An 11,320-nucleotide genomic window follows, 5' to 3' on the forward strand; every position below is an offset into this window, starting at 1 on the left:
GAGTGAAGCATTTCAAATTCTTTGCTTCATCACTACCCATGTTTCTAGTATTTTCTTTTCTTCCAGTAATTTCTTTCCAATATTCCAAATTTATATGAGAAAGAACTGTATAAATAAGGGAAAAAAAGTTGCTTTTTTTCATTCCAGTTAAATGATGATAAATACAATAAAAAGAGTCTTTATTTAAACGACTATCAAGAACAGCAAGACATGTGAAACCTACCTTTTTCCTCTCAATATCTCTACTGATTCTTTGAGAGATACAGAGAAATAATGAAGCTCTATTTTCTTCAAATGGCATTCTTCTAACTCACTAAAGGTACAAGTTCCAGGAAATATTTTTTTCTTTCTAAAACAAATAGCAGAGTAAATAATGTCATTTTAAATAGTATAAATAAATAAACATTATCAAACCATGGTATACAAAGAAATAAGGATTCTACCAATATGACTGCTTTGAAAGCTACTACTACTGGAAAAATAATTTTATAAAGCACAAGAATTATTGTATTTCTTTCTGAAAATTGGATACAGGGCAGTAGGTAGAAGGGTATTTATATTTTTGTTTTATATTGTTTTCTGTATTCGTGATTAATTTCATCAATAAGAATTTTTAAGAAACAGCAAAAAAATAGGTGTTAAAAAAGACTATGAGATTTAAGTTTGTTTATTCAACTCACCTAAATTGAGTGCCTAGTCTGAGCTAAGTATTATTTTAGGCAATTATAATAAAGACAAGGTGACATTTCCCTGAAAGCCTCTAAAGCACAAACTAGGTAATAAGCAAATAAACAAATATAACTAAAAGATTAAAAGGAGTTAGGGTCTTGCTTTTTCAAGGGTCAAAACATACCATGAAGCTGAAATAGCTAAAGTACTACAGTACTGACACAGAAACGGATAAATAGATTAAGGAAACAAAATAAAGAGTCTAGGAACATATCAGAATTCAGTATATGATAACATTGGCATTTTAAATCAGTGTCAAAATGACAGAAAATTCAAAATATCTACCTTCTATCATACTCAGAAACAAATATTGATATACTAGGAGAAATACAAGATGATATATTTGTTATAATCTAGGTGTTATAATCATAAACATAACACAAAACTCAAAAGCCAAAAGATAAAGAGAGAATGAAAGACTTGACTATATCTAAATATAAAATTTCTATATGGTGATAATTTCTGAAAATAGTAATACGCCAACTAACAGCATAGAAAAAGTATTCACAATGTATAGAACAAATAATATTCATTGAACACATATTCTGTACCAAGCACCATTCTAAAAATTTACAATCACCGTGTTATTTTTAAGACTTAAGAAAAAAACTACCATTTTTTCTTGCATATGTTAATTAGCTTGATTTAGCCATTCCACAATGTATACATGTATCAAAACATAAAGTTGCATACCATAAATATATATATAATATTAATTTGTCAATTTAAAAATTTTTTTAAAGAGATAAAAACTATCAGATGTGTACTCTTATTATCCTCGTTTTATACATAAGCAGTCTGAGAATTGGAGACATTTGGTAAAGTGCCAGTCATCTAGCAAGAAAGAGGCAAAACTGGGATTCAAATTCAGATCTCTCTGATTCCAAAGTTATTAAACACAGAGGTAAACAGAGTTTCTATAAGTTCAAAATAAAAAGGACAAAAAGTAGGAAGTCATAGAAGTTAAATCAAATGGCCAAGGTAGTTATGATAAGACATTTAGCCTCACTAATAATCAAAGAGAAGCTGAAAATTTAGTATTGCTTGTGAAAATTACAAATCTTAAATGCTTCGGCCCAGCATTTCTACATATTTTCTACCCTACAGAAATGCGAGTCTTTCTGTACTTATCTTTAGGTGCATCTAGAATGTTCTTTGCAGTATCATTTGTAGTATTTCAAAAATGGATATTGCCTAAATGCCAATCAATAGGGAAATACTCAAATGTATTATGTCATATACCTATTTTTAAAGAATGAGGCAGATCTATATGTACTGACATGAAAATATGGTCATCATATATAAGTAAAAAGAAAGTTTCAGGACAATATATAGAGAGAGACAAAAAAGATCCTGTTGTATAAAATTATACATTCTACACATGCCTATGTGCACAGAAAAATATTTAGAATGGTAAACCTCAAATTGTTAACTGTTTCTGTTTCTGAGGAGTTATGTGGGAGATGTAGAATGGGTATGAGGGAAAACTTTTACACATAAAATAAATTACAAAACAAAAGTTATCTCCAGTTCAGATTTCATAATTTAAAATACATATTTTGTTAAAGGTAATCAGAAAAAAATATATAATGGAAAATATTTTAAAACAAATTTTAATGAAAAAGTGAAAGACATTTAAAGACATTTGAACTCAAACACTGTAGACCAGTTGTTCTTGAACAGGATCTCAGAATATTGGGAAAATACTTCTCACTTATATCTGACTCAAGAGTATCAGTGCCCTTTAGTGTCAGGCTTTGCTTTCATGCCAATATCAGGCCACTGACAATAAGGTCCATCCAAATTCCATTTGTTTTCTTTCTGCATCCCTACTCTACTGTTTTTAAGCAAACACTTGCCCCGGGGAAAAAAATTCAAGTATCCCCAAGTATCTTGATGACTTAAAGATAACCTTAATGGATTCAGAAATAATTCCATGGCCATGTTCATTTAGGAACTCTTTGCAGGATGCCGTGTTTGGTTAAGGGAAGCCACACAGTGTGAAATATCTGTCCCGAGCAATTGCTATTTGAGTCACCTCGGTATTACAGAAGAGCTTTACTCTTTTCATTATTGTTCTAAAAGACCTCAGTTAACATGAATGTTTTCATTACAATAAAAATAGAGCAGAAAAACTTGTTCATTCATAAATGCAATAAATATCTGTCCACTGATTATCCCAAGTATAGTTTCCTTCCTATCAAGTTCTTGTTTATTAAGACCTGTTTTTAAAAATATGATTTCAGAATATATGTTAACTTTATGTTTCCACGTGTTTTAATAAACATATGATAAACTCAGTGCTGTGCTTAATCTATGCCACTTTGAATAATTGCTGGACTGTACCAATAAACTATTTACCAAGTTTGGAATTCAATGTTTCCTATTTGATAAATGTTTGAAAGGGTAAATCCTTTCAAAACAACTGGAAGGTAGACATCATTCAAAATGCTTAGTTTTTTTTGTTGTTGTTGTGTTGTTTTGTTTTGTTTTGTTTTGTTTCCTTCTCCATAAGTGACTTTTTGCAGTTTAATCCACTATCAAATTCATTTGGGCTGCTAACCCTAGTCCTTTCCTGTCTATTCCAGATGACCCCAGGAGTATGCAGGCTTGTTATTTCTTCCCTATAGCTAGTTTGAAAGTAATAAGTCAGCCTTTTTCTAGCATACCCATAGTCCCTCAGGACTCTGCATTAACTGTACCCACACTGTTTCAAGCACAGAAATGATAGGGCATTGCTGAAGCATGATCAGATAAAAGTCCCCTTTCAGCTACCAAACCCTGACCTCCTTTTATTCATCCAAGGAGTTCTCCAGTGCTGTGCAGAGGACTGACACATGAGTAGTATGTCTATTTGACATCCCCTGTCATCTGGCTGGGACCTGCCTACGCAGAAGTTCCCAGCAGCCCTCAAACCCAAGGGAGATGGAACCTAACAATTCCCTGTAACCAGCACCGCCAGTCCCCTCAGTGTAGCAGTTCAGTACACAGACTCTGGAGTCAGAGATTCTAAGATCAAGTCTTGGTCTTGCTAGTTACTGCAAACATGGCCTGCAAAAAAAACAATTTGATTTTCTCATGCTTTAATTTTCTCACATAATCAATAGGGACAATCCTAGCTCTCAGAGTTACTGTGTCAATAAAGACTGAATGAGTAAGGTTCTCAGCACATGATTAGTGCAGAATAAGTGCTCATATAATGATATTGTGTACTTTCTAAAATGACATGTACATATAATATATATATGGCCTGGCAATTTGAACATCTATCATCTTTACCTTCAGAATTCTGCATTTATCCTATCCTGGAAAATGGGACTTCCCTTTGGAACACAGTGCTTAGATTAAACTGGAAATAAGCCTGCTAATGGGTCTTAAACTTTCTGCTCTTCCTAGTGTGCTATTGCTGGACTCTGTATTGCTATAGTCCTTTCTCATCCCTCCCTTCCGTAGGTTTAGCTACCTTGTTCTCACAACCAGAAAGGGTTGTGATCAGTATAAATCCCTTGTTGGAAATGAATTATGACAGTGTTAACTTTGAGGTGTTAATCATTGAGGTGTTAATCATTGAGTGTTAATCATTGAGGTCACTCATGCTGTCTAGCTTCTATCTTCTTTGATCTCTTTCCTTTCTTCAAAGAAAGTTTGCATATGTAAGATGATTCTTATTCTATAAGAAATAGAAACAGATATATTCTAGTAACTGTTGAAAACCTTACTTGCCAAATTCTAGGAAACAGAATTTCATGAGAAATAAATATATTGTCTAACACATGACTTGTAATAGAAATGATGTTTCCAGCAAAACATATTTTATACACTAATTTTCATGATAACAACTTCTCATATAAAAAAATAAAGACAAAAGCAGTCTTGTAGTAATTTGACAAACCCATGTGAAATGTCACAGCAAAGCAAAAAGTGGAGTACATATAGCAATGGAAGGTTTAATCTCTGACCCTGACAAGTTTAACAGTTAAAGTTTAAATCCAAATTTCTTAAACAAACTTACAAAAGCAGAAATGACAAGTAGGTTTCTTTTCATTGTCTACTCTAGATCTCTGCTTTGAGAAGGATGCTGAGGTCACATTTAAGTGCAGTGGGATTTAGTGGCATGTTAGAAGACAGTATCTATCATGGCAATAGAGTGGGATGTGATAGGATTTGTATCATGTAGTTACCATCCCTGCTTGCTTTTGGTACTCAAATACGATATAAATTTGTGGAGAGGGAGAAGACACTAACATTTGGTGGAAGAGTACAGAAGATTAGTCTGAACCAAGTGCTTTTCAAAGCACTTCAAATGTACTAACTCATGGAATCATCATAATAAACACTATAAATATATGCTGTTATTAGCCCCATTTTCCAAATGAGGACATTGAGGCACAGAAAACATCAGTAGCTTGCCCAAGTGATACAGTTAATAATGATAATGAGCAGAGCTTATTGACAGAGCTATCAGGAAATCTGACCCCACTCTGTGTCTTTACCACTTGTATTAATCTGCCTCCAAAGTTTGTTGTGCCAAAAAAAAAAAAAGGGTAAGTTTTCATTAACATATTTCTACGGCATGCGTTTTGTAAACCTAGCACCACAGAATGCTCATGTAACAGGGATCTTGCTCATTATCTGGACCAAACTTCCGTCTGTTAAGGGATCCTATCCTTAATACCCAGTACCTCCTCAGGATCTCCCGGCTCTTCCCTTGTTGAGCAGCTCTGGAAACTCTTTGACATATTGAACCAAAATCTCCCTCCCTCTGGTTCGCACCTTTGATGGAGCAACACAAACCAATCTACACTGTCTTCCACAGGATGACAATCTACATCTTGTCAGTAAAATATCTCCACCATGGGTGAAATTTGATGAGAAAGGAAGTAGCAGATTTTTTAAATAGCCCATAATTAAATAAAAGCTCATTTTATTTGAAAACTTTTTCCCTCTAAAATAACATGATGTATTTCGAAAGGAGAAGGTGTGAGTTCAGGTGTCCATTATGTAGCCAGACAGATGGATATGTTGTTGTTTTACCATTGCCATAGAAACAAGTGCTAGGTTTATCTCATCCAGTGAGGAAGAATTTATTGGGTCTTTCCCAAAAGCTGTGACATGTGCTACACTGAATATGGTCCACCATGTCCATCTGGACAAAATAAATCCCCTTTTTACTGGGGAGGAGTGCTACATAGGGAAGAGGGGAACTCTACTTGAGCATTTCTTCCTATGAGCTCTGTCAATTTCTTGTTATTTGAGATTCACAAATTATCTTTAATATAACAATCTATTAATGTGCTATACTCATGTTTGGAGATAATGCTAATTATCAAAGAAATTAGGCATCTAGTTCTATCCTCTAGAGAACATTGGAAAAGGCCGAAGAGGAATAATTAGAGAGATGTGGTTTAATATAAAGGTTTTATATCAAACCTGATTCAGCCATACTCCTGGCCGTGAAAGTGGCTTTGTAAAGATGGTGCTGAATAAAATATAGCCAATCAATGGGTTCATAAAGATCAGTCCTTGACCTTAGTTTTAGTTGAAATCATATTCGTAGGCCCATTCATTTGTATACCAATGAAGCTGAATCTTAGCTTTAAATGACTTAACATAAGACCTGAAACAGTGTGGCCTGGGAAAGGGCATCACATAAACTATCAGGACACCCAAGTTCCATCTCCAGCTCTGCCAACAGGTTTTGTGACTTTGCTAAGCTCATAATATTTACTGAGCAACTGTTTGGCTTTGAGAACTTTAGTTGGGCATTTTACCTTATTTAATTTTCATAGCCACTTTGTAAGTTAGGTAACCCATTTACCTTGTACAGATGAGAAAATTTAGTCTGAGGGGCTAATTAACAATGCCCAAGATCACTCAACTGATAAATGGCAACGCTAGAATGTGATGACTCAAGCTTTTCTGTGCATTAAACTATTTCTATCCCTTCACTTCCTGAGTTTTAGTGTACATCTTCATAGCCACAAGGTCGACATGCTCTGCACATTCTTTGCCACTTTGACATTCTTTGATTTCAGGGTAAATATTTCAATATAATGTCCTGTTCTTTTTATTATGGTTATCCATTTCACTGCTGACAGACCTTTTTCTTAAGTTGTGTCATCTATATTGAAAATTTATCTCAATCATATTTACCAAACTATGAAATCTCTACTTAGATAGACTTAACACACTATATCATCAGGATGTAATTTCACATTTGTGAGATCTGTAAAATAAAGCAAAATACTGCAGAATTTGACTCCTACAGTCCAAAACTACAGATACCTTTGCTGGCAGTAGAGGTCACTGGCACCTTCCATTCTCTCCACGCAGGAGATGTTCCCCACAAAGGTCAGAGGGTGGTAGACCAGAAGCTCCTACAAGATTTTACCGAACTCCTCTTTACTTTTGCTGTCACTTTTGACTTAGTGCCTACAAATAAAGTTATTACCGTATTTGTGGAAATGGAACCCAAAACAACTGGCACTAAAAAACCCATGAAGAAGTTGTTGTTATGGTTGTTTGAACATTTAGGAATTGATAATGAGCATATGAATCATGTCAGCAAAAAGTCCTCAGTAATAAATAGGGGCATCGCTTGTTAAATGAGTTGGGAAAGTTTTACCTGCGTACATCCAGAGCTTCATCCCTAACAAAGGCTCTTAGAACCCTCCCTGATGAAGTACTCATTTCAAGGTCTTGAGCGCATTTCTTAGGAGTTGACAAGTTCTCCATTAGGTGGCGCAGTGTTAACACTCTGTTAATGACTTTTTGCCTTTTTAAAAAAGAATTTTCTTTAACTTGTTTGAAAATCTCAGGACAGACATGCTTTTATACATGGTGTTTTCACATACACTCAGCATATTTACTCCATTTGTAGAAATATATTTTGAAATTAAGTAATTTGCAAGTTTTTATATCTTGTTTTGTGTTGGTTTGCTAATTTTAGACTCATTCATAATGCCTTCTTCCTTCAAATATTTAAATTATACATGTCTAATTATTTTTTCTTTCTCAGAGATAAGTAGAAGCACATATAAATTTAAAATATACCTTTAAATATTACAGATGTTTTTAGTAAACTTCTTGGAAGTGAAAATTTGTAGAAACAAGAATATCTGTGTTGGATTGCTAGAAGCTGGTATCACAGGTGCACTATTTGCAGTTGAACCATAGTAGTAGCTAAGTAAACAACAAGAAGGTCACATGTACAAATTATGCAGATGATTCAGACAAAAACATCAATGCATTTTAGTTATTCGAATATATCAAGTAGGCGTTTTGTCATTGCATTCAGATATTGTTCTTGTCTGATACCCTTTAGCAATTGTCACAAAACTCACTCACTCTCTCGTGTGTGTGTGTGTGTGTGTGTGTGTGTGTGTTTCGCCCAAATGGAAATGCTTGGTTGTAATTATCGTGAATTCTAAAAATACTAAAGCAGCCAACATTGACCAAATTGACAAGACAATTTTCTTTCCCTTTTTTTTTCCCCCCCGAGACGGAGTTTTACTCTTGTTGCCCAGGCTGGAGTGCAATGGCATGATCTCTGCTCACTGCAACCTCTGCTTCCTGGGTTCAAGCGATTGTCCTGCCTCAGCCTCCTGAGTAGCTGGGATTACAGGCATGTGCCACCACACCTGGCTAATTTTTTGTATTTTTAGTAGAGACGGGGTTTCACCATGTTTACCAGGCAGGTCTCGAACTCCTGACCTCAGGTGATCTACCTGCCTCGGCCTCCCAACTTGCTGGGATTACAGGAGTGAGCCACCATGCCCAGCCTAAATTGACAATTTTCTTCACTAATTTTTCTTTAAAGGGAAAACAAAACGATATACATAGAATATGTAGTAAATGCCATCTAACCAAGTCATTATTTTAAAAAATAAAGCTGATTAAATATTCTATTCTAAATTTAAAAAGATTCCACCTCATATTTTGACATATTGTTGTATTTAGTTAAGGTGCAACAAATGATGAACTCTATCATTTATGTTCTGAAGCAAATTATTGCATTTAATTATATTGCCAGTCTGATCTCTTCAGAAGATGAGATTTTTAGTGATTGAAACTGAATTGCCTATTTGTGCTGTTTAAAGCACTACTCTATCGGCAGCATGCGGTCATTTTGGATAGGTTAGCTCCTGGATAGCATCTCTTGAATGCACTTATTATGGTAATGTTTTAACACTGTTCATGGTGTTTACGTTTCAGTTAGGTTACAAAGACACACAGCTGCCCCGTTGGCTTTGCATTTTCCATTAATTTTATTTAATAAGGTCTTCGTCAAGCCCTAACCCCTAATAGAGGAGGCTTATCTAGTTGGACTGCTTGAATGAATTTTAAAATCAAGGTCTCAATGTTTTTAATTTGATGTTTTCATTTTTGATACCTTAACCACAAATCCTAACCTAAAATTATTCTCCTAGGAAACTTTCTGTGGAAAATCATGATTAACTTCCTCTCTTAGTCTCCAGGGCAATTGTCTTTATGTTATTTAACAACAACTTCCTAAGCTGGGTATTTTAAATGGTTTACAAATTTAGAATGCTCAGGAAACTGGAAAATTCAGTAGTTGAGAGGACCTCATTCTCCCTTTTCTATCAGATATCCCTTTTTTTCTCTCTACCTTCCCTAGTTGAGAAAAGGGAATAGACTTGAGAACTAAGATAATCATTTGAAAAATATGTTGTTGCCCTTAGTTATTAAAAAAAAAAAAAAACAGGTCTAAGAATACTTCCTCGTCATTCAGATTTTAAGATTCCATCTGAATAAAGAGTTCAGCAGCTAAAATAATAAATGGTGATTATCCAACCCCTCCACTGTAAACATGAGAACATGAAGTCACAAAAAGCTAAATGATCAACTAGACATCCTTCTTTGAATAATTGGCAGAAACTTAACAGTTAGAAATTCTATATCTTTTTTTGTCATGTTGTAACTATATTTCCATTTCCCTTCCCAAAAATAAAGAAATAACTTAAATCCAACATAATACCTTTTTCCTTGAAAATTTTTATAATCACAGCATTACAATTCTCGGGGAAAAAAAGAAAAAAAAAACTGTATAAAAATTTAAACCTTAATAAAAGTCCCAGGGAATAAAACTTTAAATTCATAAACACACACACACACACAATTCTTCTGGATTGAATTATTACAAATATTATCAACTCACAATTGGCCAAGACAACGTAACTACATTATGAATTCTAATAATTCCTAAATATTTAAAGTAAAACTTTTTTACAAATGCTTCTCTTAATGAGATCAGTGAAGTATTTTGTTTTGGGTTTTTCTTTTCCTGTTTTTCTTTATTTTAACTAGTTCATGTATTCATGCTCAAATATTATATTTTGCTAGAAGTACATAAACATTACCCTCACTTCTATTCATAATTTTGTTTTTTCTGACCTCAGTGCTGAAAAACATGTTTATATTAAAAGTAGGTGAAATTGGAGTTGTATTATAGTTATTTCCCTCGGTTCTATAAATTCCTCCCTAGTTATATGTCAGAAATCACATGATGATTGATCATTAAGAATTATGTGTAATCATTTTTCAGCTTAACAACTTATTTAGATCCTCCTATAATTTTGTTGAAAGCAAAGAACTGGAAACCACCAGACTTGCAAAAAGCTTTGTTAACCGGTCATTAGAGTCGTTCACTTTGCCAACAAGCCCTAGTGTTTGGAGCCAAGAGGTTCTTTATCTCCCAAAAAGATGCTCTATCCAAGATGACTGAGAGGTGGGCTTTTGTGTTTTGTTTGTTCTTTTGTAAAGTGGGAGAAGGGTGTTTATGAACAGGAGTTAGAGAAAAGAGAGCTCCTCATACCTCAGACAAGTTGTAAGACAGATCAGTCTTAGGAAAGATAATATACAGAGATTGAGAACCCAATAACTGAAACTCAAAACTACTCATATGCCCTCCCCCTTAGAAAGAATTTCCATAGACAGGGTTATGTGTGTGCCTATTTGAAAACCACTGTCTTAGGGAAGTCTCATGGAAGCAATGTTCTGAAGCATGAGCAGTGTGGCCTTGAAATAAACATCTGTTCTCATGCTTAAGCAATCAGGACAGTCCCATAAGCTCCTTTTTTAGGGGCAAACTACCCCCCGTACAATGTTCTGAGGCCTTTGATGAGATGGCACACCTGAAAGTCCATGATAGCGAGGTCAAGTGGATTCAGAAACAGCCCATTAAGTTACTGGGACCAATTACTTGCTTTGAATACTCCGGTGTGACTTTCCAAGTGTGAGGAAACATAATTGCATGGGATTATCTATTGCTGTGATTGAGCTGGGAGCACCTGCATTCTAATTCAAACTCCACATGGTTGACCTGTGTGGACTTCTAGTAGATCACCCATATCTCTGCTTTCCTGACCATAAAACAGAGGAGCAAATTAAGTATGGCCTGCTTCAAATTCTTTGTTGAATGAGTATTAGGACAAATGTGGTTTTCATGGACAAAGCCACCTACAAAAATTATTCGAATTAAATAGTATGCTTCTAATTTTTAAGGCATTGGAAATTTTAAGTAACAAAAAAGTAAATTTGTTAGCGGGATAATAAATGATATTTTGAATGC

At 34.5% G+C, this 11,320-nt stretch overlaps 1 protein-coding gene across 1 annotated transcript in view; it reads left to right on the top strand.

Moving 5' to 3' along the window:
• The window catches only part of CALCR (calcitonin receptor), a 152,079-nt gene that overhangs the window by 15,351 nt on the left and 125,408 nt on the right, over window positions 1-11,320 (top strand). The gene's annotated exons all lie outside the window — the stretch shown is intronic.

This window comes from Chlorocebus sabaeus, chromosome 21 (genome assembly GCF_047675955.1).
Source record: "Chlorocebus sabaeus isolate Y175 chromosome 21, mChlSab1.0.hap1, whole genome shotgun sequence".
Lineage (NCBI taxonomy): Eukaryota > Metazoa > Chordata > Mammalia > Primates > Cercopithecidae > Chlorocebus > Chlorocebus sabaeus.